The sequence below is a fragment of the Phoca vitulina genome, unplaced genomic scaffold, assembly GCF_004348235.1.
Source record: "Phoca vitulina isolate PV1807 unplaced genomic scaffold, GSC_HSeal_1.0 scaffold19, whole genome shotgun sequence".
NCBI classification, from domain to species: domain Eukaryota; kingdom Metazoa; phylum Chordata; class Mammalia; order Carnivora; family Phocidae; genus Phoca; species Phoca vitulina.
This window is the reverse complement of record NW_022589722.1, coordinates 5,055,369-5,061,813: the sequence shown is the minus strand read 5'-3', so window position 1 is coordinate 5,061,813 and position 6,445 is coordinate 5,055,369. Positions and strand designations below refer to the sequence as shown.

Here is a 6,445-nt window from a genome sequence, read left to right as displayed (position 1 = left end):
AGGGAGCTTGTGTCAGGGAGCAGACAGTACGGCCGAGGCAGGGGTCTAAGAGATCTGCTGGGGGGTGATGCCTATGAACGGTAAAGGGGAAAAGAGCTGGAGCCAGCAGGGCGGGCCTTTCCACCACAGTGCAGGTCCGAGCCCCGCCCCCCCCACCGCCCCGCCCTCCCCCCTCCGCCCCCTCCGCCCCCTGGCCAGCCCAACGGGGGCTCCAGCTCATAGATTTCCTAGAGAGGGGCCTCAGGTTGAACGAAGGTGGCCAGGCCCTGGGAGCCCTGCCGTGCTCAGTCACCAGCTACCTGGCGGGAGTGTGTCCTGGCCTCAAACACTGTGCCAAACCCCAAAGTCGCTGCAGCTGGAGGCCGTGGCCTGACTGCGCCCCTGGTGACAGCTCCCTCCTGAAGGGAGTTCTGAGAGGGGCACCTCCACGGCTGCCCCAGAATGTGTTCTCAGAAGAGAGATTTGAAGGTCTGAGCCTAATCAGTGGAACACCAGGGAGAAGGGATGTGGCAATAGTGTGGACTCGGGCATGTCTCTGGAGCCAGGCAGGCCTAGACAGGAATCCCGCAGGCTCTTTGACTTAGGGTACCACCTCGGGTAGGTGACCTAACTCTCCATGACTGTCTCCTCGTTGGTCAGAGTGGGATGGTCTATAGAATAGGGCATTTGGAGCTGGCTAATGACAGTACAGACAACATCTTCCTTATTCCCTAATGATACATATGTATATACACCCACACACTCATACACACACACACACACACACACACACACACACACACACCACAATCGGCTTCTTCATTTGGATGCAAGTATCATTTTCTAACAAGGAAGAGAAACCAGAAAACAGAATAGGCAAGCACTGAGTAATGGCACAATGCCTATTGTTGACCTGGTCCAGACTGGATTTGCATCTCCTGTGATTGGCATGGGGTAAGGGGTTCATGGGCATGGCAAGACCCATGACGTGGTATTTACAGAAAATGGTACTATCTGTAGGCCACACTGGGGTTGATGACAGAAGACTGCTCAAAGTTGGATGGCAGCACTAGGACTCTGGTCACCCGGGTCCCATCAGGCTCTTCCGAGGGCCAGGGGAATCGACGTGTCGTGTAACCTGTGTGGAGGGCACAGTTGGGAAGCTCTGCCATTAGTTCCTGAATCTCCTCAGGAGACTTTTGGAGCCTTGGCCACATGGAGAACTGCTAAAGGGCCAAGCTGACATAGAGGGAGAGGAGACTCTGTCTTTTCATCAAATTTGAGATGTTTGAGCACCCTGAGGACTAGAACGTTTGGAAGCATCGACAGATGGACTGCTGGAAGTAGCTGTTGTCATTTCGCGGCGTGCAGGGATGTCTGTGATGAAGAAAAAGAACAGAATAGACTGTGTGGTGACTGAGGCCGACAGACTGAGTAATGAGGAAAAATGAGTGCAATGTTGTGATTCATAAGAAATACAACACGGTCATGTGAATGACCAAATATATATGATAAATGTATGTTTGGTCATCGTCCATGATTCCTGGCTCACAGCAACCAAAATCCTTGGCATTTCCTGAGTGATAGGAACATCTTTTGTCAGAATATTTGGTCTTTCGTCCTTAGTTCCTGAAATTGCTTCAGACTGTAAAGGTGAAATGGGTGTCAGAAGCCCCTTTCCACCACTACTAGGTTTATGTTAATAAGGTGACTTTTGAAAAGCACCTAGGGGAGGGGAGAAGGGCTGGAGACTGAGTTCATCACCAATGGCCAATGATTTACTCAATCATACCTGTGTAATGAAGCCTCCACAAAAACCCAAAGGCCAGGGTTCAGAGAGCTTCAGGATTGGTGAGCACGAGGAGATTCAGGAAGTGGTGCCCTTGGAGAGAACATGGAAGCTCTGTGCTCTCTGCCCAAACTTGGCCCTGTGCCTCTCTTCATCTGGCTGTTGATCTGCCTCTTTTAAAATCCTATGCAATAAATTGGTAATCTAGTGAGTAAATGGGTTTCCAGAGTTCTTTGAGCTGCTCTAACAAATTAACTAAACCCAAGGAGGTGGCAGTGGGAAGCTCTGATTTATAGCAGGTCAGTCAGAAGTACAGGTTAACCACCCGGGCTTGCTCCTGGTGTCTGAAGTGGAGGGTGATCCTGCAGGACTGAGCCCTTCACCTGTGAGATTTGCAGCTATCTCTGGGGATAGGTAGTGTCACAATTGAGTTCCACTGTAGGACACCCAGCCCGTGTCCAAGAAGTGCTTGTTGGTGATATGGGGAAACCTCCCCTGGAGGAAGTTGGCGATCAGAAACTCTTTAATGAGGCACCCCTTGGAGGACACCCAGAAAAAAACTGAAGGACACTTAGAGGGAGTTATAGGAAAGAACTTTTAAGTCAAGAAAAATCTGGGTCACAAGAAAACAACTTCTCAGAGTAGTTGTGAACATTAAACAAGCTAAGTCCTGTGGAGTCTGGCACACACACCACTACTCTGTAAGGGTAACTGGGATTATGGGTATTGGGTCTTCTATTAGTTAGATGTCTTTGGATGTAAGTAACAGAATATCACTTGAACATGCTTAAACCAACAAAACTGTGTGCTTGTGCATGCATGAGTGAGTGTGTGTATGTGGTGCTTATTTAAGAAAATAGAGTTACCTCACAGGACCTGAGGACAAGAATTTACTTGGCTCTCAGGAGGGACTGGAACCAAGGACTGAAAAACCATTAAACTCACACAATTTCCACAAGTGAATGTCTCTACAGACCAACTTTCTCTGCTTCTCAGTCCACTTACTGTGCAAATATGGCACACCCCGACTCCTGAGTTCACCTCTTCTGGTCCATATGGAGAATTTCTTTTTTTTTTTTTTTAAACATTTTATTTATTTATTTGACAGAGAGAGACACAGGGAGAGAGGGAACACAAGCAGGGGAAGTGGGAGAGGGAGAAGCAGGCTTCCCGCTGAGCAGGGAGCCTGATGTGGGGCTCGATCCCAGGACCCCGGGACCATGACCTGAGCCGAAGGCAGAAGCTTAACGACTGAGCCACCCAGGTGCCCCCATATGGAGAATTTCTTAATGCAGACTCCCTCAGAGTATCTGACTGGTCTAATTTTGCTCAGGTGTCTAAACATCCTTCCAATAAACTTTGGCCTAGAGTGTGGGACCCCATAGCATAAAGAAAGGTCCTTGGTGCCCCTTCTGGGATAAAGGTGAGCAGATGCCCGGTGCATCTCTAGCTCTGGTCTGATGGAGGTCTTACCAGGGAAAAGAGAGTATTCTCATTTTCAGATAACTTGAGGAAAATGTAATAAAAGGATTCTTTACAAAGGCACGCCAGGGTGTAGGGAATAGGGTCAAATAGGGTCAAAGTCGTACCCAAACCAGGCTCTTTGCACCCCTAGACCCAACCAGAAGAGGAGAAGGAGCTCAGAACCCAAAGGCTGAAAGGCATTGTAAAATTCTTGTGTGGGCTGCAATAGCAATCGCCCAGGAGGACCCTGCAAGAAGGGAGCTGCACAAATAAATTCCCTCACTTCATGCACTCCTTTCCCTGGATCTTTTACAGGTCACCCCACTGGCCAAACCAACCGGTAAGGAGAAGATCCTCAACACTAGTCTCCACAGGCCTTCCTGCCAGGGAGGAGAGGAGGAGAAGAAAGGTGGAGGGTGTGTCCGAAGGGCAGAGGGATACATCTGGCACTGATACTTTTCACATTATTCAGTGACAGCAAAGAAAATCACCCTACCTAATTTTTAATGGCTCTCGTTAGAAAGCCAACCAATGAGTTTATAGCATCACACTATCATCGAGGCCAGACAGCCGTAATTTCCACTTCCATCAAAATAGGCTATTGACCATTCTACTTACTCCAAACCCCTACTCCGTGACACCCTCCCCCACCCCCTCACCTCCCTCCCTTCCCTGCCACCTCATCCCACTTACCCATCCAAGACCAGATTCAAATCCTGCCTACTTTCTAAGGCCTTCCATCTAACACTCTCTCCCTTCTCTGATTTTTTTTAAACTTTGCATAGCTTGACACTGACTCATTCCCTAATTTGTGTTAAAATTTTTGTTCAGGTTCATGTTCATTCATTTCTATATCCCTATGGAGACTTGCACAGACCACTGCCCATAGAAGACGCTCAGGAATGTCAGGTGAGCTGTTGAAAGAGGTATGAAGAGTTTGGCAAATCTCATTTTTTCTAGGGCGGCGTCCCTTCTTTTAAGATTGCTTACTGGGTCCTTTCAGTTTGAAACTTGGAAATGCACAGTTCAACAAGTTAGAACATTTGTGAAAGGATTTATGTTTACCTCACAACCCTGGCACTGTTCAGCTGTTACCCTTGGGTTACTCCTGAAGAACTATTATTTACATTTTAACTATTACTGAGAAAGGGTGGATATTAAGTAACACAGAAATGAATCACTCTTGTATTTCTTATAAAGAGATAAGAGATGGAATTAAAATTATTAAAACCTGTGTGAACCACATCTTAAGATGGTATTAACTTAAAAGTCAAGTCACACAGGATAAAATTGAAGGTGGATATAAAAATACTCTATTTTATATCTTTTAACCTTATTCCAATAGTTCATTTAGGGTCTGGAAAACTACCCAACTTTCCAAGTAGGACATTAGAATCAGACAATAGTTCACCCTTTCCAGTCCCATAGTCTCAAGATCACCCTCGAGACTTCTGTCTTTATACTTAGAGACCCATCCCTGAATGTGTAGTTATGCTTTGAGGCCACACTGTTAAAATAGAAGTCCTTAGCCTTTCTTGTCCAACCTGTCATCTTTCCATCCTGTTACTTCTGCTTTGAATTCATTAGTGTTGATTCTCTCTACTCTTCTCTGCTCCCACATGCGGTCAAACACCACACACATCTCTCCTGTCTGCTTACAAGGTATTGAACTGGCTTGACCCCAGGTCTCTTTCACCAAGTTGGGAGTACTTAATAAGAAACCACAAGGAAGTCACGTAGGAGTTCAATAATGGGGGTAGTAATACCTGGTAATAATCCTTGTGGGAAGGTTTAAACAAGATGCTGCACTCTTTCCCTGCGGCTGCCAGGTCATGCACTGGCCAAGGCTGGGTGCAGTCAAGATTCAGCTCCACCCATAACCCACCACCATGGCCAAGGACGGCATTGCTGTGGAAGCTGTCGTGGACATTAACACTGCTTTACAAGAGGTGATGAAGACCGCCCTCATCCATGACGGCTAGCACGTGGAATTCCCAAAGTTGCCAAAGCTTTAGACAAGTACCAAGCCCATCTTTGAGTGCTTGCATCCAACTGTGATGAGCCTATGTGCGGGAAGTTGATGGAGGCCCTTTGTGCTGAACACCCAATCAACCTAATTAAGGTTGATGACAAGAAACCAGGGGAATGGGCAGGCCTCTGTAAAGCTGACCGAGAGGGAAAACCCGGTTGTGTGGTGGTTGAAGACTATGGCAAAGAGTCTCAGGCCAAGGCTGTCATCGAGGAATACTTCAAATGCAAGAAATGAAGAAATAAAAAACTTGGTTCCTTTTCCTCAGTAAATAAATAAGATGAAGCATGCAAAGCAGCAGCCCCTAGGGATACATGGTAAATACAAAATAAACAGTAGCTCTGTAGTTCTACAAATCATGAGAAATATGGCTTCCTTCCCCAAGAGTATTCATCAGTGGAGACCAGACATAAAATTGGCATGGCAAGCCGTAAGCGCTGGGATCACTTAACACCTCCTCTCTATACTTCTGGGCAGGACCAGCTTGGTTGGTGAATAAGCAAGTTTGGAAAAGAACAACCCTGGACTCCGTGAGCTCATGTTCTTTCACATCGCCAGTGATAACATCTAAAAAACAACAGTAGTCACCTCCTACATATCCCCACAAAACCACTTAGATGTTTCTCACTGACAGATTTCGTCTCTCTCTTAGGGTTCCTAAGTTCTTAAACTTTTAGGGTCAAGCTTCTGTTGCAGTCCTAAACTCTGCCTAGGCAGCCCTGTGGAGAGGTAAACAGTGCTTTCATAAATGGAGAGACAGTTTAGTGGGGAAACTACCCTTCTGGCCTTGATAACCAGTCTTCCTGGAAAAATACCAGACCACTACAGAAAAACCCAATCCTGAATCCCCAACTTATAAGACATTTTGTTTCTTCTCTTTGAATTCTCCAGTCCCTTTCCAGTATACCACTGACCTAATCTTCCCTCTCCCCAAGCCCTAAAATCCTGCGGTGAATTAATAATAATAACAATAAACACCACCAATTACACTGTGATAAACTCTTGGCATACATTGTCCCATTCAGTCCTCATATTAGTTCGATGATGTAGGTACAAACATTATTCCTATTTTACGGGTGAGCTACTGAGGTTTAGGGAAGTTAATATTGTTCACCAAATCACTGGCAAATGGTGAATCCAGAACTTAAACCCATCTCTGAATCCAAAGCTAGTACTTTTAATCT

At 46.3% G+C, this 6,445-nt stretch overlaps 1 pseudogene; it reads left to right on the top strand.

The window, feature by feature from the left end:
• Positions 1 to 4,819: 4,819 nt before the first annotated feature.
• Positions 4,820 to 6,086, top strand: LOC116640057 (annotated as a pseudogene).
• The last annotated feature ends 359 nt before the right edge of the window (positions 6,087 to 6,445 follow it).